The sequence below is a fragment of the Aptenodytes patagonicus genome, chromosome 3 (genome assembly GCF_965638725.1).
Source record: "Aptenodytes patagonicus chromosome 3, bAptPat1.pri.cur, whole genome shotgun sequence".
In the NCBI taxonomy this organism is placed as follows: domain Eukaryota; kingdom Metazoa; phylum Chordata; class Aves; order Sphenisciformes; family Spheniscidae; genus Aptenodytes; species Aptenodytes patagonicus.
The window spans coordinates 30,530,176-30,554,138 of record NC_134951.1 but is presented as its reverse complement, the minus strand read 5'-3'; the positions used below and the strand labels follow the sequence as shown (position 1 = coordinate 30,554,138).

At 41.9% G+C, this 23,963-nt stretch overlaps 1 protein-coding gene and 1 long non-coding RNA gene across 4 annotated transcripts in view; one reads left to right on the top strand and one right to left on the bottom strand.

The window, feature by feature from the left end:
• Nucleotides 1–23,963, top strand: part of KHDRBS2 (KH RNA binding domain containing, signal transduction associated 2) — a 420,140-nt gene that overhangs the window by 222,219 nt on the left and 173,958 nt on the right. The window lies entirely within an intron of this gene.
• Nucleotides 321–12,758, bottom strand: LOC143158980 (uncharacterized). Its single transcript, XR_012995084.1, has 4 exons — nucleotides 12,554–12,758; nucleotides 2,674–2,965; nucleotides 2,327–2,391; nucleotides 321–439 (listed from the first exon to the last, which is right to left on the bottom strand). It is a non-coding gene; the product is annotated as an uncharacterized LOC143158980 (long non-coding RNA).

Below are 23,963 nucleotides of genomic sequence, written 5' to 3'. Positions count from 1 at the left end.
GCATTGCATGTTCTTTATTTCAAAGAGAAATTATGATCAATTATTACAGCATGCTCACACTTTTGATGGAATATTAATAGCTTTAATTTCATTGAGATTGACAGACCAACTAGGGTCCAAATTCCCATTTGAATTTTTGCTCCTTGCTATTAAAAAAGCTATTTAAAATGTCACAATACCTGCAAAGATGTTGTGAGAAGGCCAGCATGATGACATCACCTTTTCATGTGCGTTGGTTGAAAAATAACTGACCCTAACTGTAAAATTTCCAAATTAACCCCCCCCCCCAAACAAAACACAAAACCACACACAGTAGTTGCCATATTTTCTTGTCATATTTTCTTGTCATATTTTCTTGTCATATTTTCTCAAGTGAGGTTGGAGGAATGGGGGGAGGTTTAGAACAGCAGGGATGGTGAAAAGTCAGGAATAAGCACAGCTGGCAGGAAAGATCAAACATACAATAGAAAATATCAGAGGACTCAGAGAAAAAGGCACTAAATGACGTATTTTATTTTTTTCCATAGACATCAATATTAAATGGAATCAGATCAGTTTTACTCTAGAGTTCTGTAGTGAAATCACAGAGTACTTCTTCAGAAATAAGATGGGAGTTTAGTAGTTAAAGCTTTCAGGGGGACCAAAGTTAGTCATGTATACAAATACTTTATAGTTGGTGGAAGTTAGGAAATAAATCTGAATTTTATTCACCACAATGCTATTACCTATTTTTTTTTTTCAGCAACTTGTCTCATAATGTGTTAACCATCCAAAAATTAACATTTGTTCCTCTTGCAGTTAACATTTGAAACAATATTACTAGAAGACTTGGGTAAGGGACTGCTAATGGTTGTCCAAGAGCAGAAAACCATAAAAGCTCTGCTGAAAATATTTCGTTCTTGAACAATGGTGTTAGCCTTGTGGGCACACATTTATACACAGAGCTGCACACTCTCACACACTCAAATGCATTGGCTCCTACAAAACACAAAGTCACACGAGCTGGTCTGGGCTCTTCTCACTATTCTATGCTCCGAGACAAAAATATGGAGAGCCTGAAGACTTAGTTGCTACAAATGCATTAATTCTTCTGAGTTAACTCATCATCAACTATGCACTCCAGAATACTTCTATTGATAATCTGGGCGTACCTACATAAGATGAATTACATACAGTTATGCACTTAAATATCATCACTGTAATTAGCATGATGATGACAGAAAAATAATTTTTAAAAATAATCACCAAGTTCATGGCCAAAATTTGCCCCAGTAAACAATAATGGTGGATCTTATATGTGAGCAGTTGAATGAGGATGTTAGGAAATGACATGTAAGAATTTTGGCAGATTTAAGCCATTGAGAAAGACTAGATCATTTCTTCTGGAGTGATGGTAAGTTTGCAAGTGAGAAGGCAGAATGTGGGGCTCTCAGAGGTATCAGGTTTTAGTGCCCAATTGTAGCCACCATCCTGCAGGAAAGATTGAAATTTAAGCTGTTCCCCCTCTGTCCTGTTCAAACTAGACAACACTGTAATTCTGAATGCAAGATCTGAGAGGGCAAAGGCAAAATGGCCCCAAAGGTGCTGATGCTGTAACCCAGTAAAAAGGGCACATTGCTGCAGGAAGAACTCCTGGCTTAGAGGCCCTGTTCCCAGGACTGGTTCTGTGTTTTTTCTGATGACACTTAAGTAGAAGCTCTATATGCAATCCTTGTAATGACGAGCAGAGCCTGTGGCTTTCTTCTCGTAGTGACAGGCTTTCATAATTTGGAGATCTATGACTTTGATGATCTACAACAAAAGATCTTACTATGCAGGCTGATGGTTTTATAATAACATCTGTCTTATGGTAATATTTATTTGTTTAATTCTAGCAACCAAAATTGTAGATAAAAATCTCAAAACCCTAATGCTAATGAAATCTGCTTGCCTCTGGGATGTCACAGTATTACAGGGTGTTCAGAGGCTTTGTCATCCAGGAGGACGGGGTGGGGTGGCAATCAGGTAGTCAGTTGTCCAGGGTATTTATTTGCAAAAGGCTGTTCAATACTTGGGCGGAGGGTAGAGCATTCTCTGATCATTGTTTGGTCTAAGTCAAACTCAAGGAGTAGGAACTTTTGACAAAGGTTGCTGGAAATGAAATGTTTGTTTACTAAGTTACGTGTTTGCAATTCTGAATGCTGAAGGCCATCTAATGGAACGAGAAGTAGCTCAGAAGTTTTATGCACCCCAGGTGGAAGGTGAGTATTGGTGAGAGAAGCCTGCTGGGCCTCTACTTGCATCTTTTCAGGACATCTGCAAAGATGCAACTCTTACCATTACTTACCATTGCAGAATTGCTTGAGAGAGTCTTCTAGGCAACTGCAGTCTGGGGAGATCGTGGATATAAAACTTTAAAACAAAGGTGGAAAAGAAATTATTTCAGTGTCAAAGAAGAGGGTTGGAATGAGCTTCCCCTGCAATGGATGGATGAGAGGCAAGGCAGGCTCCGCTCATACTTGCCAGAGGAAAGGAAAGGAGAACATAGCAGGATAGAGTTGCTAGAGATTCCTGGTTCAGAACAGGTCTGCAACAATTTAACTAGCATGATCCAGGAATGCTTAGGTAGGTAATCAAGGAAATTACAGTGAGTACTTATCAGCAGAAACTGCCCTTAATAACATTGCAGTTTACCTGGTTTTGGAGAATGAGAGATGGACATCTCATGAGTTAGTGTGGCTCTCTTTATCAGTCTCCCGGGACTTATTCATTTGGGACTCTGTCTCCTCCTGGGAATGACAATTTGACTACAGGGTCTTTTCAGAAGTTCAGTGATCTTCTCTGTTGTGTTTTCATGTATATTTATTCTTTCCCAAGTCTTCTATAGAGGTCCTTTGCTTTTTTGAAGAAAAAGGATTTAAAAGGCTTCTCAAACTATGGTCTCACTGCATTTTTGAAACGGTAATTCTGACTTCTTTTTCTGAGCCTGGGGAAAAGAGTAAGAAAATTATGCCATTCCAAGCTGCATAATGCAGTTTAAAGCTGCCTGGTGATATATTTAATTTGTGGGAAATAATTGAAACTGGACAAGGTGAATAACTAAATTACATTTTGACCTAGGATCATACCAAAGTTTTTGCTGGAACTGATCAGTGTGGAGTTCCACTGAGTACAAACTCCTCTAGTAACAGTGTTAACAGAGTGAGACCCTGGGATTATGTCCCAGGGAAATGCAAGACTTGCTTTCTTTTGTGTTGGATCTTTACTGTGGGCTGTGTATAGCAGGAAAGGATTTCCAGGTTTATGTGTATGAATAAGGGATAAAGGTGACTACATTGTGTCCATGGACAGATGTCATAGCACTGATAAACAGCCCAGAAGTCAGGGATCTATTACAATAATTTCTTCATGCTTTGAATGTTTACTCATTGCACTCAGAAAAGCAGACAACATTACAAAGAACAGCTCTGCAGATGGTGACAAGATCCCCTGCAAAGCTTTAGATATTTTAGGGCTGAGATATTTTAGTGGAGAATTGCTAGTTGAATTAAAATCAGAGAAGCAATTTATTTTCTTCAAGGTTAAGTTAGAAAAGATGGAGCCTGACACTGCCATAAAGCATTGATTTTAATAAAAAGCACTCTTTTTTGTCTCATTACTTTAATAGGGTTTGCTTAGTTATATTCCCCTTTTGTAAAATTGCTAGTTAAATTTATACATTGTAAGGTCATAAATATAAATTAGTGAACAACTGAACAGTCTCTTTTCCAGTTAAAAAGCATGATTTGGAGATTATATCCTCAGGAGATTTTTGAGAGTGCTGCTAATGACATTTCATGTTCATGAAGTTCATGTGACCGGGGTTGGGAACAGGCTCCTATTTCCTCCCTTCCTGAAAAGGTCCCTGGGAAGAAATAGGGTACTTTATAGTACCTATATAGTAAAGTAGTATATACTTTATAAGGACATATAAAAACTTCCCGACCACCACTTTTTTCCCCCTTTTTCCCCCCTGTAATAGTCTATATAGTTCCTTTCTTAATAGACTTAGATCTTGAACTGGTAGAGCCAGACAGTGGCATACTAACGCACTGGCTCAAGTTGTAGGACTACACTTACCAAAGGGATGTAGGAAGCATCTTCTAGAAGATGATTGGCCGATACAGAATTGTCCAAATTATACAGACATCCCAAAGAAAGAAATATTGTGAAAATAGTATTTCCCTTCATACACAGGGATGTTTACAGTTGTAGACATTTTTAAATTGCCCATCAGCAACAGAGTTTTAGTGAATCACATAAGTGGTAACGATTGTCTTTTTAACTAGATTCTAACATTGATTAAATATTGAAAGCTTACTCTTAATAATTTCATTATTTTCTTTAGTGCAATAAATACACATCACAGTGTATTAATTTTCAGATACTTGGTGATTGCTTTATCATTTTTCTCTCCGACTTTCCAGTGTTGTTAGTTCATATGCTCCAGGAAAAGATGGAGTTTATGTGAAAGCTTGCCCAACTTACCATTAAGTCTTTAACTTCTTTTTATAATTTTAAATTAAGCATTCTGCTATGATACAGTAAGGGAAAAAATAGTGAGAAATGTATTTTTCTCCAATTTCCTTAAAGAAACGAGACTAACGTAGCTGTGGTATCTATGTGTCAGTCAGAAAATTTGAAATCGAAAAATTTCAAACAAATTGGAGGAGTACAGACTTTAAAGATAGTGTCTACATGCTATGCGAAAACTGGTTTCTTGGTCAAGATGAGTTTCAAAATAGTATCTCCATCAAGGAAAACTTTAACTTTTTAAGATAAACATTCCAGTCAACATTTATGCATTTTAGCTTTCCCAAACAACATCACGTAGCGGCAGTAAATCCGTGTGTTGGGTTTGCATGGCAAGGTTTTGGTAGCAGGGGGCTACAGGGGTGGTTTCTGTGAGAAGCTGCTAGAAGCTTCCCCCATGTCCCATGGAGCTAATGCCAGCCGGCTATAAGGCGGACCTGCCACTGGCCAAGGCTGAGCCCATCAGTGACGGTGGTAGCGCCTCTGGGATAATATATTTAAGAAGGGGGAAAAAAACTGCTGTGAGAACAGCAGCCAGAAGAGAGGAGTGAGAATATATGAGAGAAACGACTCTGCAGACACCAAGGTCAGTGAAGAAGGAGGGGGAGGAGATGCTCCAGGCGCTGGCAGAGATTCCCCTGCAGCCCGTGGTGAAGACCATGGTGAGGCAGGCTGTCCCCCTGCAGCCCATGGAGGTCCTCGGTGGAGCAGATATAGCCACCTGCAGCCTGTGGAGGACCCCGCACTGGAGTAGGTGGATGGGCCCAAAGGAGGCTGTGACCCCGTGGGAAGCCCGTGCTGGAGCAGACTCTTGGCAGGACCTGTGGACCCATGGAGAGAGGAGCCCATGCTGAAGCAGGTTTGCTGGCAAGACTTGTGACCCTGTGGGGGACCCACGCTGGAGCAGTCTGTTCCTGAAGGACTGCACCCCGGGGAAGGGACCCACGTTGGAGCAGTTCATGAAGAACTGTCTCCCGTGGGAGGGACCCGACGCTGGAGCAGGGGAAGAGTGTGAGGAGTCCTCCCCCTGAGGAGGAAGGAGCGGCAGAGACAATGTGTGATGAACTGACTGCAACCCCCATTCCCCACCCCCCTGTACCGCTGAGGGGGAGGAGGTAGAGAATTTGGGAGTGAAGTTGAGCCTGGGAAGAAGGGAGGGGTAGCAGGAAGCTGTTTTAAGATTTGGTTTTATTTCTCAGTACGCTTCTCTGATTTGACTGGTAATAAATTAATTTCCGAGTTGAGTCTGTTTTGCCCGTGACGGTAATTGGTGAGTGATCTCTCCCTGTCCTTATCTTGACCCACAAGCCTTTTGTTATATTTTCCCTCCCCTGTCCAGCTGAGGAGGGGAGTGATAGAGTGGCTTGGTGGGCACCTGGCATCCAGCCAGGGTCAACCCACCACAATCCATCATGCCATCTTAAGAGCCAAATAGTCGAGGCAGCTGGAGGCACGCTTGCAGTACAGAAGTGAGCTGGGTAAGACATGGGCTGATGGCCTGGGAGGGATCTGAAGCAATGCAGCCAGTGTGTTTGGGGAAGGTGGTGAACAGAAGACTCTGGGTGTTACCTTGGGGCTTTTATGGTGAAGTTTCAGGTGGAAGTCAGCAAGGCTGGATTTAGTTCAGCAAAACTCCATGGGGAGCAAAGGAAACCAAGTCTTACATTTCTTTCTGCTAGAGGGAAAAATGAAGACTGCTTTTTATTATCTCAAGGCAAGATGACTGTGAACGGCAAATACAGTTTTGTACTAGAAGTAACTCTCACATCTTTTCTTTTCTTTTTTTTTTTTAATTTTCCAATATTAGAGTCTGATGGCTGAGAGAAACTTTGGCAGTAAAATATTCCAACACAAGGGAGAAATCTTGCTCATTTATTTCCTTACTCTGAGATGAAATGTATTTGGAAAAATTTAGCACTACCAAGTTCCTTAAAAGTCTTACGATGATGACCTCTTGAAGAGAGTGAACATTTGAGCAATGCTTAATGCGTACATGGGGGCATTAAAACCATTTTGTTTTACTGATTTTGGATGGGCACAGGTGTGTTGAGGAAAGAAAGGCTGTTACTAGCCTCTGAGCCTCACAGACCACTTAACTGCCTGCAGGCATACCAATTAAGTGGAATTATCATCCCAGTTAACCATTGTCCCTTGCCAGTCAAAACTCATTTGGTTTAATTCAGCTCCCTAGGAAATGTCCCAATTAACCAGATTTCGTAATTAACTGCGTCCTGATTAAGTGAAGTGTACTAGTACAGCCTGCATTAATAAAGGAGCATATTCTTCTTGTTGCTTAAATCATTTTCCAAAATTTTGGTTTACAGGTGATGTTCTCAGAAAATGAATGTCGCCATTTGGGTTTTTGTTCTAGTAGCTACAGACTTAAAAGTCGGTTGGGCCACTGACATGAGTAATTTCAGCAGGACTTGCCAAGAAGGTGTTATCTCTAAACAAAGGCAGCAGAGGTGTTTGTATGTGCTGTTCTAGGCTGAAGATTTCATTCAGGTGGGATGCAGCCATGAGGTTAGTACTTCGGTTGGTGAATTATTGCTTCTTGATCTCAAGAGATCTTTGCAGACTCAAGTGAGCTGACATACGGGCCAGATTTTTTTAATATATTCAGACACAGAATTAGGCACAGAATGTATCTGAAAAAGTGTAGTCTCTGCCACATGAAACACATTCAGACTGTGCTCAGCGCTTAGTCATTGTGCTGTTTGCTTCAAGGTACGGTTTAGTTTGTTGACAGAGGACTTCTCAGATACTCCCTGGGTCTGTGACCTGTGAATAAACATGAAGCTGAGTTGCCTCCCGGTAACGTGTGACCATGATACTTCACATCACATAAATGAAACAAGACAATAGAAGTCGTCGGAAGGTGGGGGAGCACTTGAAGAAATTAAGAGCCTAAGATATCTCATTCATTTGATTAGATTATATTGTGAGTAGAGTGTATTGCCTTTGTAATGTTATGTAGCTGAGTCTACTAATTATAATGTTATAATGGTTTTCATCCAAGAATCTCAAATCTTGACTACACAGGAACATTTAGGGAAGGAGATAGAGGTGAATCAACTACAGGTATAGAGCGAAGTTCCTCTATGGATTTCTTCTAAATCGGGAATGAAAGAGCTGAATACAATTCTGCACGCAGACATTTTCTGTGCCTTGTCATGACTTCTTAATTGATTTGCCTGAACTTTCCTGCACTTCTTCGTCAAAAAACCCCGAGACCCTTTCTGAAGCCTTGTATGACTGCAGTTACCCTCACTGATTTGCTCAACATGGGCTTAAAATCAAGCAAACTTGGCCTTCAGTTCTGAACAGGTGATCGCAGGCTGGGGGGAATTCATCACTGTCCCTGTTTTGGCAGAGGTATGACCTAAATCTGCCAGCACGTGATAAATATGCGTGGACGGAGCTTTTCAGCAATACAGAGGTTTTCATAGTGACTATTTATAATCCCATACGTCATTCATCATTCACAAAAAACGGGTTTCCAAAATAGTCTCAGGACCTAGCACATAAACCCACAACCACTTTCATTCTCAGATGGGTGTGATGGGTACCAGGAGGCCTCGGCTGGTGGAAAGGAGTTCTTCTGGATGTCTGGGGGAGCTCTGCTACTTTCAGCAACTCTAAATGTTCCACTTTTTGAATGAACATTTTTTAGCATTTTCTTTTATGGCAGTCTGACCATGACCAAGATGAGTCAAGTCAGCACGAGGAGCCCCATATACAAGAATTAAGCCCCGCACTAACCCAAGAAAAGACAACCTATCAATCCTGAAATATTAAAAGTGTAGCATACAGCAGAGGGACATTATTGTGCAAAAATGATAACCAAAACAATTCGGGATGTAAGCAGGCTCACAAAAAAGATAAAAGCCTGTTTTATCTTTTCTGGGTGGCTTAGGTATCTCTATTTATGTTTTAATCAGATAAAAGCGGTAGTGAAAGAGGAAAGAAAATGTCAGTGGCTTGATTGCTTTCACAGTTTTTACTGTGGGAGATATTAAAAACATTAACAATAGATAGTATCATAAGAGGTTTCTGATAACTTATAATTCTCTCCAGCCAGCTGGGAATGAAAAAGCTTGAAAATGTTTCCCATGTGAAAAATTTCTCTGTCACAATGAAATTTTCATTTTCTGTCTTTTATGCTGTGACTTTTCTCTCAGACCCACTTGGGATGTATTGAGCAAGGCAATATTAAAAAAACAATAATTCTCTAGAGTAGTCCTTCAGCACTGTCACATAATTTGAAAACAGCTGAACCGCACTCTTGTCACTCTCTTCAAGCTGAGATGAAATATTTTCATTCATGTTTGTTCTTGAGGCTTCCCAGCTCTCAAGATTTGCTTAAATTTTTAAGTTCCTCAAACCCTAGATAACATGCAAAATCCAAATTGGAAATCAGCACACTTTGATTAAGGATTCTGGATTGTATGTGTATCATCCTGAGAAGTGAGGGATCAACATTCAACTGATATTTACCTTTTTATTTTTTGAAGATTGATGAAGCAAAATAGGATTTCCTTAATTTTCTCTTGGTTGCATGTGTTGTATAGTTATATTGATGATAATGATTGAAGGTGTGAATACCAAAAGATAAAATTACCAAAGCCAGAATTTCAGGAATTAACCTGCCTAAGATTAGCCAGGTACCTATATCCTTATGGATGTAGTATCTGCAAGCAAACTGTGCAAGGCAATTTGAAATGCAAGTGTTTCTTTTAGCTATATGCACATAATTTATCACTGAAAAGGAAAAAAAAACCTTTCATTTTTTTGATTATGTTTTTTGTGTTCAGGGCCACTACAAATTTAACTACTGTTTGTACAGGAAAAGTGTAGAAACGTGGTATTTTGCAATTTTTTCTTTCTTCTCACTGCTATATCAGTTGTTAGAGCACATCAGTGTTCTAAAGTCCTGCCTCTTCCAACCATTCTAGATGCCAAGTTCTGTACTAATTGCAAAAACTCAAGGGAAATAGCAGAAAAGTCTTTGAAGGATAAAACGTAATGGTTGAAATGGAAAGTTCTGAAGGCATGATAGAGGAGTACCAGTGCTCTAGAAGGAAAGCCTCACAGAAACCTGGAGTTTTTCCTGATTTTAATTACTTTGAATTTTTTTGTTTGAGTAATACCATTAATAGGAAAACACTCAGCATGAAAACTAACATGCTAATTATAATGTTGTGGGATTTAGAGATGGAAGAGAGTAATGCAGGTAATCTATATCCCCCTGCCAATGCTGACTTGTTCTTGTGAAAACAATCTGCATGCCTTGTAAAAGGACCATTAAAAACATATACAGAAAAATCAAAATTAGAGACATTAAATTTGTTGTATTGTTTTTGGCTGTAGCTTGTGAAAATGTTGTTGCATTTAAGTAACAAAAGAAATTAAAGTTAAAAAATATTGCTATGTTCCGTTACGAGCAGTACTGTTTTGAATTTTCATCGGCATCCTGAAAGAAATAAGCCAGTCTGGATTTCAGCAAAGAGTTATTAACAACAACTCCAAAATGTAGCAATTGTTTATGGTCTTATCCCATTTTTAATCTGCTGATACCACGTGCTTCTGCATGTTCCTGTGAAAACAAGTTCTAGAAATTCCCTACCTGTTGTGTAAAATATTTTCTTTCACCTGTTTAAACCTCGCTCCTGCTAGCTCAGTGGACTGCCCTCTGCGACTTCCGTTGGGGGAGGTGGGCAGGGGGAGGAGAGAGATTTGGTGTATTACAGTTCCTTACTCAGTTTATCCATGGTCAAATTATTTCATTATTTTGTAAACCTCAGTCTTATCCCCTTCAATATTTACCGTGTCCAGTTCTGGGCTCCCCAGCACAAGAGAGAGATGGACATACTGGAGAGAGACCAGCAAAGGGTCATGATGATGACTGAGGGACTGGAGCATCTCTCATATGAATAGGTGCTGACAGAGCTGGGACTGTTCAGCCTGGAGAAGAGAAAGCTCAGGGGGATCTCATCAATGCATATAAATACCTGAAGGGATGGTGCAAAGAAGACAGAGCCAGGCTCTTTTCAGTGGTGCCCGGTGACAGGACCAGAGGCAATGGGCACAAACTGAAACATGGGAGGTTCCCTCTGAAATTAAGGAAACACTTTTTCACTGTGAGGGTGAATGAGCACTGGCACAGGTTGCCCAGAGAGGTTATGGAGTCTCCATTCCTGGAGATATTCAAAAGCTATCTAGACACAGTCCTGGGCAACTGGCTCTAGATGGTCCTGCTTGAGCAGGGGGGTTGGACCAGATGACCTCTGGAGGTCTCTTCCATCCTCAACCATTCTGTGATTCTGTGACCATTCACTTCTCTAAACAGAAGAGTCCAGGTGTCTGAAGTCTCACCTCATAAGATAGCTGCTCCATCCCCTGGTTCATTTTAGTTACCTTCCTTTGTACCATCTCTCAATTACATCCTCCATTATATAGTTATCCATCCTCCATGCAACTCCATTACATCCATCCTGAGATGGGCAGACCAGAATTTCACTTGGTACACAGGATTTTACATGAGTAAAATCAACTGTCTTTTTCTCAGTACCCTTTTTGATGATTTCTGAAGCTTTTCTGGCTTTTTAACTGTCACTTCATATTGAGCTGTTTGGGATTAGGGTCGGTGTTTTCACTCCTGTGGAGCACTTAATCTGAGGTACTTTTAATCTCATTGACCAGAGAATCCAACATTAAGTGTTTTGAGAAAACTGTTCATCGTAGCAAGGGTCTCATTGACTTTGATTGCAGTTCTGGTTGCTGCATGACATTAAGTCAAGTTCTGGGAATCTCAGTGTAGAAACTGAAACCCCTAAGAATAAGACTTGGCATAGCTGACTTGCCCAGTCCAACTGATCTGTCTATCCCATGCTCTCCTTTCTCATTCACTGTATAGTTTCTAACGTTTGTAGCTGATAAAACAACGGTTCTACAAGCAATGTTTTTCAGTACACAATGTACCCTGAGCACTATTAAATCCGTGCAGTTGACTGACAAGGGCTCTTGTTGAAAAAGCCATTCTTCCACCCTGTCTATGGACATATTAAAATTAATATAAAGCATATATTTTATTTTATTATCTATAAATTCATGTAGCAATTAAATAAAACAGCTAGTTAATTAATATAGAATTTTTGTCTGCAGATTTTCCAGAATGCACTAGCAGCCTATTTTTACTTTTGTGATTAAATATTGTATTTTATTGAATATATATTAATATTTGTTTTAGCAATTGTAGACTCCTGTAAAATTCTTATATCTACCATTTAAGACTACAAAGAACATACAGAAGTCACCCCATACTTTTTTATTTACGATGTCAAAACATTGCTGGCAGCTGTGAAATCCCTTGGGGAGAACTGAATCAAGTAATTGTAAGAATGAACTGTAGGGGTATGCAGTTCTTTGTGCCAGTGAGTAACTGTTCTCCACCCTTTATTCTCTAGTAATTCTTAAATAAATTTTAAATCATTGAACATATCCATAGTTATTAAACTATTTAGAGAAAATTAAAGCAAATCAAACATCTCTTCTCAGTTTAGTATGAGTAATATTAATTCATGCTTGTATTCTGTAAACCTGTCATGTCTGGAGGCCTTCACCTCCAGTTGCTTGTAGAGAAGCTATGAGTGTTGCATAGTAGTCCAAAAATAGAGATAGGTATTTCATTATTCTACTTGCTATATTTCAAGCTTAGGGAAACTGGAAATATTCCCCGAACAAAGAGAAAAGGAAGCTCTAACAGGAGTCTGGAGTGTTGATAGGGTGGCCCTTCCACTCTGGGCTCATTGTTGAATGTAAATATATAAAAAGTCCTGAAAGCATAAGGCAGAGTACAGGAATTATCTTTTCAAAGTAATTTTAATAAATTCTAACTGACAAGGAGAAGAATTAACTTTTAGCTAATGTTACTACTTTAATACTGAGGTTAAAACGCATATCCAGAGAGTGGTCCTCAGTTTAGGGGATATTAAATTCTTACCTGCAGGTTGTATTAGTGCAACAGATAGAGTGGGATGTGTCTTCTCTCCTCCACGCTGTTCTGTTCATCTCCTAGTGTATGCTTTGACCATTAACATAGGCTCCTGGGAAATGACAAAACGTGGTTCTGAACTCCATCAAGCAAAGCTGATCCCAGACTCCCAGAGCAGAAGCTCCAACAGGGAAGCTGTTTCTTCATGTGCAGTATTCTCTCTTGCTGCTTTTTGCAGTTTAAAGAGAGCAACACCAACAGGTGCGTTTTGTGAGACACCTGATGCTGTAAACGTGTATTGAGCGTGTTCTGATATATACTAGACAGAGCCTCTCAAGGCACTGCAATTAAGGTAGACCTTGTGTTCAGAAATCAAGCTGAAGAGCTCATACCATTTAAGCCTGCGCCGGTTGTGAATGGTTGCCAGCACAAAAGTCTGTGCTCTGGTGAACTTTGGGACAAAAGTATTGGGAACACATGAAGTTTTGTTGTCTTCAAGATCAGATAAATCTGAGCAGGAAAAAGTTCAGGATTGTAGTTACAACTTTAGAGCTAACTCTGCCTTACTCTCAATTTTGGTGTCTATGGCTTTCAGTATTCAAGAACGCTGAATAAGAAAAAGGCAGACTTGATCTTACATGTAGAAAACTCTTGTTTTATCATCCACAATTTATAAAGAGAAGGCAGACATTGTTATATGCAAGTGTAGGTAACAACTTTACTATTAAATTTTCCAGTTTCACAAAGAAACTGTTTTGATCAATATTTTAATTTCACTTGGGCAGGATGGGGAAGAGATCTCAGCAGATGGTTGTCATAAACTCTATACCTCATTTTGGAATTAGTGTACAAAGCTATCCAGCTTGGCACTAACTACACAGCATAATCTTCATGCATGTTCGTGCCAAAATAAATCTGGCATGGAGAATATTTTTTCTAATTATTTTTAGATTTTATTAACCAACATCAGACCTGCTTAACCTATGGTTGCTCTACCCATAAATCTGTATGTTTCATAGTTTTATGAGAAAAAAACCAGTCAGTAATCATACAGCAGTGACCTAAATCACTAATTGTTAGCATTATTGGGTAACTTAATTAGAATGATCAGTAAGTTTTCTTGCTACTGTAACAGCTATTGCCTGATGGTGAGTCTGAGTGAAATGGTTGTGCCTAAATTACAAGTAAGCTTTTTGAGAAGAGAGACGTTTAGAAGACGTACTAATACTCATAAGGAGAAAGTTGTCACTGTTAAGATTATTTAAATAAAACTCTTCTTATTTTTGTAACATTTTTTATTTTTTTAATGGGGGAACAATTCCTCAGTGTACATTTGTGAAGGGAAGAAAGGTAGTATCATCAGGAGAAATTCTTCCCCATCCTTTGTCCACCTCATCCATTGACTCAGTATACATAGTATCCTAACAAGTATTTTCATTTCATCCTAACTCTGGAATAAAATTTAAAAACCACAACCCACTATGCAAATGGAGGCCATCCCCTATAGGGCAGTCTGAAAGCATATTGGCCCCAGGAGAAGTTTCTGAAATTCCATTTGTGCTTGTGTAATTAGTACATTCCAAAGCTAACAACACGTTATCTTCAGAAGTACCTCTGAAGTAAGGATAAAAAATACCTCTGGCAGATACTAGATACCTCTGAAAGAGATTAGGTAGTTATAGAAAAAGAATGAACATCAACAAAGGCTGGGAGCTTTTTGCTTACTGTGTCTTATCTGTGAACAAAGATTTTTCACATGAGAAAAATAGTATGGATAACATTTCAATATCAAAGACTGATGATAAAAGTAATAAATAGAATCTCAACAGAGAAATTTGGATGCCTGTGTTTTAGGCCTTAAAAGACAAAGACCATTGACAAGCTTTTCAACAACATAATGGAATCTAAACAGGTGGAGTTGAGTCCTCTGAATGCCCTAGCACAAACTCTTGTCTTCTTTTCCATAGTTCATTACAGACAGCTAATGAGCAGCAAAGGTAAACACTTTCCTTCTTTGCATACTGGGACACAGGCACCCCGTGGCAAGAGCTGTGTGGCAGCAGTCCCACCCACCGAACCCTCGCTGCCAGAAGAGGAGGGGACGCCCGGGGGGTTCTTCTACCACCAGCTGAAACCCATTCTGCTATTAGAAACTCCTCCTAGATTTTGGTGTTTAATAGTGTGTATCCTCATCTTTGGCCTCTGACTGGTGTGGCTTAATACAGGAAGTTGGTGTCTTCATGGAAGTGTGACTAATAATGCTATCAAACCTGAATTTGTTTCGTCATTTATTGTGTCTTACAGAGAGATAACTGGAACCATTTGTCTAGGATATGCCATTAAAAATGAGAACCCTACTTTGAATTTGTCTCTTGAACTCAGCTTTGTTACTCAGTCATTCATCTCTCTTTGGAATCATTCAAAATATCTGATGTAACAAATTTGGATCCAAATGTCTCAATACTTTTTTCCCAATTGTTCATTTCTTTAACAAATGGCTAACGTAACTTTGTTTAAAAAGAAAACAGAACTGTAGAAAAGAGGATGGCCATTTCTTCATGAAAAATGATTTTTCATGTCTGCACTTTCGATATTAGATATGCTTTTTTTCCTATTCTTGAAAAAGAAAGTTTGGTATGCTCATCTTTGTGATACACGTGACTGATGTGTGATGTGTGAGTCAGGCCACAGAATTCAGCAATGTGAAAACTAGGAGAGTTTCCCTATAAAGCCCGAGTCTGGAAACACAGGTTGGCTTTAAGACCTACTGATGGGATAATAGGAACCAGGGAGTAAAAGTCCAAGAGAGCAAGCGGTGCTTGCTATATTCCATTGGATCCAAATTAAACTTTATGTGCTTTGTAAACTGATATTTTAACTGATATGATTGAATGAATAAGAGGAAAAATGAGCCCTTTATGATTATTATCTTTTTATTCAGGGCCAGGGGAAATTAATTTATAAATAATGTACCTGCCCTTTACACTGTTATTCACATTTGTGAAAGCTCCACTGGCTGTTCTGCAATTATGCTAATGATAGCTTTGACCCAATGGTCAGTGCAGGAAGTCTGATGCTTAAACTATGCTTCTGCGAGTGGTTTCCTCTATCTGTTTCCAGCCTTTTAATAATTACTTTTGTAAGTAGGCTAAAAAAGCAAAAAAAAAAAAGGCTAATGTGATAATTAGTAGAAATAAAATAATGTATTTTGCATAGTGATTTGTACATATGTTTCAACTTCTCCATATTTTGCATTTTGCTTATGCAGGGGGGAAACTAAAAAGTGCATAGTTTATCTCTTTCTTTGGGAATGGACAGGACAGATAGTTTGGATGAGGGCAAGAGTGGGACAGTCACATAGGGGTTCTGCATCACATGACTAGGAATGTTTGATGGTGATGTTGTTTTAACCCTTTTAGTGCTGATGACTAAATATGTTCCTCATAAAGAAAAATCAAATCAGCTCCCTATGAACTTTTAGGTGTGTTCCCAGATGCCCATGAACTTGTAGTCAAGCACTGGGGAAGGGTAAGAATTCCCGCTTTTCATTCACTGTATAACCTTATGGAAGATATTTAACATTGAGGCAACTTGATACCTAATTAGGAAAATGAGCATAATCATACTTAATTGCTGTGCCTATTTCATAGGGGAGTATGAAGATAAATTAGGTATAAGAGCTTGAAATATAAAAAGCTTTGTAAGTGGATAATATGATCCACTTGTTCAGACTGCTGACCTCAATTTATAATGAAGAAGCTGCAACAAATAAGTGTATGAGAAAGATTTGTGTTAACTAATGATTTTTCTGCTATAATGGGACTTAACATATCTACATGAGAGCCTTCTCAAATTGTGAGAAAAGAATCTGTGGCAACAACTCAGAAAATTGCATCAAAAGAGAAAAAAAAGCAAGAAATGAAAATCACATGAAATTCCTTTCTTTGTAATGACGTACAATTCTGTTGTCAGTCTTACATAAATAGTTTTCAACATCAAGGACAGGGATGACTGTTGACCATAATATTTGTGTCTGAGATAGTAGAATAAGCAATGCCTCTTGAAATGTTGCATCATTTAGCAATACGCTAGAATATATTGTCCTGGTTTTGGCTGGGATAGAGTTAATTTCCTTCCTAGTAGCTGGTACAGTGCTGTGTTTTGGATTTAGGATGAGAACAAAGTTGATAACACACTGATGTTTTAGTTGTTGCTAAGTAGTGCTTACGCTAGTCAAGGACTTTTCAGCTTCTCATGCTCTACCGACTGAGAAGGCTGGAGGTGCCCAAGAAGCTGGGAGGGGGCACAGCCAGGACAGCTGACCCCAAGTGGCCAAAGGCATATTCCATACCATGTGACGTAATGCTTCAGTACATAAACTGGGGAAAACTGGCTGGGGGGGGCCGCTGCTTGGGGACTGGCTGGGCATCAGTCAGTGGGTGGTGAGCAATTGCATTGTGCATCACTTGCTTTGTATATTATTATTCTTATTATTTTATTTTATTTTATTTCAATTAGTAAACCGGTTTTATCTCAACCCATGAGTTTTCTCACTTTTACTCTTCCAATTCTCTCCCCCATCCCACTGGGGGCGGGGGGGAGTGAGCGAACAGCTGTGTGGTGCTCAGTTGCCGGCTGAGGTTAAACCACGACATGTATGTACGGATACGTAGATTATTATAACCTTCTGTTGCTGAAGTGCAGCAAAGATTCATTGCTAAGAAACAGTGTTTATGGACAGATGAGATCAAACAAGCACAGCAAGCGATGATGATGATGATGGTGATTCAAGTGACCCACTTAGGCAGGGAAAAAAGAAGAATGATAACTATGAGAAACAACAGACAGATGGCTATACTAAACATAACAGACTTCTTAAAATGTCTGTAGCCCAAGGGTATAGACTTAGTTACAAGTTGAATATTGGCAGGTCATTTATCCAGCATGTCAGGGAAAAAAAGGCTGTTCTTTAGTAAAGAGGAAAAAGAAGTACTGGGCAGGAACTGAACGTATTATCGTTATGGTGCCCACTGTTTTCCCAGGAGATGAAAATGGGTAAATCTTGTGTAGAAGAATAAAGGAAGCTTTAGGAAAAGGAGCCTTTAGAGAGATTGTTAATTTAAGACTATGCTCAGGTACCCTTATTCTGTTACATTCCCTTTCACTTGTCCTTTCTTACAAACATGATGACTGATCCATGCTAAAATATCTGGATGCCCTGTTTCTAGCCCATAGTCCTGTAATGGAGTGCCCCCATCCTAGACTATGAGTTATAAGGTTATAAGTGGGACTCAACTGATCTCAGATAGTGATGCTCTTCCATGTCCATTATAGATGCCATGAGGTGGAAAAGATGTTTAATTCTTTCCTTTAGCGAACTCCTCCTAATTTTCAACTGAGAAAAATGGTGTCTCCTTGGAAAAAGAGGTGAGACTGATGACGATGGCAAGATTGGAATAACAGGTGGAATCGGAATAAAAACAGTGAAAGCTGAATGATGTTTAAAATGATGATTTCTGTGATTGTTTTCCCTTGCAATTCGCGTACCCATGCCCCTAGGGCTGCAGTAGGTTTCCCATCCCACTTCCTCGTGTCCTCTCCGTGGTCACGCAGATAAAACCATAGGGTGCCCCGTGGTGTGTACCCTTTATATTCTCTCTCTTGAGCAAAAGAACGCTTACTTCTAATATCCAAGATACTGGTCCGTACAGGTGAGGAGTAGGACCTATCCCCTCTGAGTTGTTGGATCTTCTGGGACAGTTTTTCAGACAGTTTCTCCACAGCCGAGACGATGGAGGATGAAAGACTTTCCTCGTATTGCCGGAGTTGACTAGCCAATTCATCCACTGTTTGTTCCTCTCCATCTTTCCAGGTTATCACTGCCAATGAATTGGCGTATGACGATGGTGAGCTCCTTATAAACTTCCGCCACATGGGTCGTGTGCACTTGACTTCGTCTGGATCTTTGCATAGCTGTTCATTGCTTAGGTCACCATAAATCACTTCCAGCACAGCTAATTCTCTCAGAAACTGGATACCCTTCTCCATGGTGGCCCATTTGCTTGGGCGACATATGACATCTTCCTTAAAGGGATACCTTTCCTTCACGCTTGACAAGAGTTGCCTCCAAAGGCTGAGGATACGTGTCCCTTTTCCAATTGCTTTATCAATGCCCCCTTCCCTAGAAAGGGATCCCAGCTGCTTGGCTTCCCTACCCTCTAATTCCAGGCTACTGGCCCCATTATCCCAGCATCGGAGCAGCCAGGTGACAATATGCTCACCTGGACGGTGGCTGAAATCTTTTTGTATATCTCGCAGCTCACTCAGGGATAGAGATCGGGTGGTCACTGCCTCGTTTATGAGTTCTTCTTCTTCCTCCTCCCCGGTCAGCGGCCGGCTCTCCTCCTCCTGTTCTCGTGATGGCCCTTCTCCAGGGTAGTCGTACAGTTCTTCCTCCGCTTCCCTTTTAGAAGAAGCTTCTTCCTCCCTTACTAAACGAGCCGACTTCCGCTTCCAAAATTTCTTCTTGTGTACAGGGGCGACTGATACCGGCACAGGCTGGTTCTTTGGTTCAGCCACAGGGCGTGTTGCTGGGGTTGGAGTGGCCACAGTGCATGTCGCCGGGGTTGGAGTGACCGCTGTGCAAGTGCATGTCACTGGAGTCTGAGTGGCCGCAGGGCCTGTTGCCGGGGTTGGAGTGGCCACAGTGCATGTCGCCGGGGTTGGAGTGGCCGCAGTGCAAGTGCATGTCACTGGAGTCTGAGTGGCCGCAGGGCCTGTTGCCGGGGTTGGAGTGACTGCAGTGCATGTCGCCAGGGTTGGAGTGACTGCAGTGCATGTTACCGGGGTTGGAGTGTCCTCAGTGCATGTCACCGGGGTCAGAGTGGACACAGGGCCTGTCACTGGGATTGGAGTGGCCGCAGTGCATGTCGCCGGGGTCAGAGTGGCCTCAGTGCATGTCGCCGGGGTCTGAGTGACCGCAGTGCATGTCGCCGGGGTCTGAGTGGCCTCAGTGCATGTCGCCGGGGTCTGAGTGGCCTCAGTGCATGTCGCCGGGGTCTGAGTGACCGCAGTGCATGTCACCGGGGTCTGAGTGGCCGCAGAGCCTGTCGCCAGGGTTGGAGTGGCCGTAGTGCGTGTTGCCCGGGTTTGAGTGGCCGCAGGGCCTGTTGCCGGCGTCTGAGTAGCTGCAGTGCATGTTGCTGGGGTCAGAGTGGCCGCAGGGCCTGTTGCCGGGGTCTGAGTGGCTGCACGGCATGTCGCTGGGGTTGGAGTGGCCGCAGGGCACGTTGCCCAGGTCTGAGTGGCCGCAGTGCGTGTTGTTTTACTGTCAGAGCCAGAGACCTTCTCTTCCCTTTGAGGGCACTGAATGGTGTTGAACAGGGCTCGGTAGGCATGGGCCAGGCCCCAGCACGTTGCAATGATCTGCATCTCTCTGGAGTTGCCAGGGTGACAGCATACTTTGTCCAAATACTCCAAATCCTGAAGAGTTCTTCAGGATTCCGCACTTGCTCAGGGGTGAAGTTCCAAAACACTGGGGGTGCCCATTGGCCTAGGTACTTGCCCATCTTGTCCCACACACCCTGCCACTCATAATTATTCAGCCTTGGGGCAGATCTCTGGATGATATTCTTAAATTGCTTACCAACTTTAGACAAAACCGAAACAATATTCCCAAGAAGTACCAATAGAAGTATCTTAACTGCCCAAGGATGTTCAAAATACTGAAAAATTACTGTAATGAAGGAGGAAACATTATAGAAGAAGGTAGTGACCCTGCCATTCTGTATTTCCTCTGTAAAAAAACTCTCAGAAAAGTCACTGTAATTGCTAGTTGTCTCCACGAAATGGTCTCCGTGGTACAGTAACGGCTTCATTGCGAAGTTTACATACCACACTAACGTCAAGGTCAATGTTCTAAAAACAAACCTCACAAGCGAGACATCACTATTCACTGCAGACCACAGCAAACTGCAAAAAACAACACCAATCTTTAACATGTACAGCAGGAAAAAGAGCGCGATGCAGATTATACAAATCAATATCGAGAACAGAGAGACCAACATTGTGACCTACAACTATTAACAGATATAAGTTCTTTAATACACTCCGGTTAACCTGTTATTATCTCAAACCCTTCGTGCCCCACGTTGGGCGCCAAAAAGGACTGTTGTGGTTTAATTTCAGTCGGCAACTAAGCACCACGCAGCCGCTCGCTCACTCCCCCCCACCCGGTGGGATGGGGGAGAGAATTGGAAGAGCACAAGTGAGAAAAAACTCGTGGGTTGAGATAAAAACAGTTTAATAATTGAAATAAAATGATAATAATAATATGATAATAATAATAATACACAAAGCAAGTGATGCACAGTACAATTGCTCACCACCCGCCGACCGATGCCCAGCCAGTCCCCGAGCAGCAGCACCCCCAGCCAGCTTTCCCAGTTTATGTACTGAGCATGACGTCACATGGTATGGAATGTCCCTTTGGCCAGTTTGGCTGTGCCCCCTCCCAGCTTCTTGTGCACCTCCAGCCTTCTCAGTCGGTAGAGCATGGGAAGCTGAAAAGTCCTTGGCTAGTGTAAGCATTACCTAGCAACAACTAAAACATGGGTGTGTTATCAACTTTGTTCTCATCCTAAATCCAAAACACTGTACCAGCTACTAGAAAGGAAATTAACTCTATCCCTGCCGAAACCAGGACAAGAGGAAAAAGATGGGATTGAGAAAGAAGAAACAAGGAGTGATCGCAGGATGAGCAGTGACTGGAAAAAGGAGGGGAAATTATTCCCACACAGCAGGTTTCAACCATGGCCTTGCAAAACCCATGGCCCGACTTAGGGCAGACCGACAGGACAGACGATGGCAGCGGCAGAGAGCAGCGGCTGGGGAGCATGCAGATAGTCTAGCAGGTGCTGCTTGAGTCACCGTAACACAGTGACATCCTGACAAAGCCTGTGTCTTGGTAATGCACCCTGTGGCACCGTGAGATGCCTATGGAGCCTGTGTCTGTCCAAGTGTGTCTTTGTTACGGTCGGTACTTGTTTGACAGTTCTTGATTTTGTGGTGACTTTGTTCCGTATGTCTTGTTTATTCACTTGTGATGTTTTGTACACCATCTGTTTCTTCCCACTCTGCTTTTTCTTCTGTTTGTAGGATCATAAGTCACATTCAGCATAAATATGTATGTATACTTTTCATCTAGTATTTTAAATAGCTTGGGTTTTTGATTAGCGCAGAGCTTAAGTGCCTGCCCTTACTCTGACCTCCAGACAAATGGCCAGATTTCACTCGTTTACCCTTATTGTAAATCCTAAATAACTCTATTGGATGTAATGCAATTCCACTATACGCTGCTATAAATGGCAAGATAATTTAACCGAGATGCAGGCCACACGCCCTTTCCATCTGGCCATAGGAAAGATGGATGCGTGGCAGTTCAGGAGGAGCTCTAATTCTCTTCTACGCTGCACAGGGCTCACAGCCGCAGCACTGGTCATGGCCACGGATACCACCATGTCAGTGTACCTGGACTTGTGCAAAACATTTGACACTGTCCCATACGACATCCTTGTCATTAAATTGGAGAGACATGGATTTAACGGATGGACCGCTTGGTGGATAAGCAATTGGCTGGATCATCACACTCAAAGAGTTGCAGTCAACAGTTCAATGTCCAAGTGGAGACCAGTGACAAGTGGCGTCCCTCAAGGGGTGGTATTGGGACCGGTGCTGTTTAACATCTTTGTCGGCAACATGGACAGTGGGATTGAGTGCACCCTCAGCAAGTTTGCTGACAACACCAAGCTGTGTGGTGCGGTCGACATGCTAGAGGGACGGGATACCATCCAGAGGGACCTTGACAGGCTTGAGAAGTGGGCCTGTGCGAACCTCATGAAGTTCAACAAGGCCAAGTGCAAGGTTTGCATATGGGTTGGGGCAATCCCGAGCACAAATACAGGCTGGTCGGAGAATGGATTGGGAGCAGCCCTGAGGAGAAGAACTTGGGGGTGTTGGTTGATGAGAAGCTCAGTATGACCCAGCAATGTGCACTTGCAGCCCAGAAATTCAACCATATCTTGGGCTGCATCAAAAGAAGCATGACCAGCGGGTTGAGGGAGGTGATTCTCCCCCTGTACTCCGCTCTCCTGAGACCCCACCTGGAGCACCACATCCAGCTCTGGGGCCCCCAACATAAGAAGGACATGGACCTGTTGGAGCGAGTCCAGAGGAGGGCCACAAAGATGATCAGAGGGCTGGAGCACCTCTCCTATGAAGACAGGCTGAGAGAATTGTGGTTGTTCAGCCTAGAGAAGAGAAGGCTTCAGGGAGACCTTATAGCAGCCTTCCAGTACCTGAAGGGGGCCTACAAGGAGGCTGGAGAGGGACTTTTTACAAGGGCATGTAGTGATAGGACAAGGGGTAATGGCTTTAAACTGAAAGAGGGCAGATTTAGATTAGATAATAAGGAAGAAATTCTTCACTATGAGGGTTGTGAGGCACTGGAACAGGTTTTCCTGAGAAGTTGTGGATGCCCCATCCCTGGAAGTGTTCAAGGCCAGGTTGGACGGGGCTCTGAGCAACCTGGTCTAGTGGAAGGTGTCCCTGCCCATGGCAGGGGGGTTGAGACTAGATGATCTTTAAGGTCCCTTCCAACCCAAACCATTCTATGATTCTATGATTGCAGGGGGCTGCAGAGGGTGAGCTGTCAAAACTGGAATTGCAGCTACCTCCTCCGTTTTGCTACGGAGCTTTTTGTTTCAAAATTCATGCTCACTCTCAGTTTTAAGTCTACCATATGATGACTCAGCATGATGGGACAAGCTCCAGTATTTCATGTACCATCCCAACCTTTTGCCATCCTTGTAGGCTGGCTTCTTGGACCCTCCTGCCTCCATCTCCTAGTGCAGTTGCATACTTGTTAGCAATACCGTTGCCATCAGTCCCTTTAATGTCTTTAGTGGTGGTTTTCTGAACGAGAACTCCAAGATATCTCTGGCTTCATTTTCTTGCAGCTTTTAGGAGTGAAACAGAAGGCTGTACTTGTGTCCTCTAAGTAGTCAGAGGATCACGACGCACACAACTTTACAAGCAACATCAGCAAGTTATTTCTTTGCTGCTCCATGCCTGGGTCATGCAGGCTCCTGTTTTTGTCAGAAGAAGTGATGTGCTGTACAGAACAGGGAAAGAACAGTGAGTCTCCACAAATTTGTGCCGAGATGAGCGTTTAAAGAATAGGTTGTTTCTTAAGATGTCAGAAATGCTGAAGGAGAGCAGTGTTGGTGGGAGGGTGGGGAAGCAGAAAAAAAACCCTGTATGTCAGAGATAACAGCTGTAACAGCACATTTTTGCACTAGAAAATAAACTTGTAGGTTACCTTGTTTGTCACAGAGCTGGGTGAGGGAAGCACTCGAGAAGT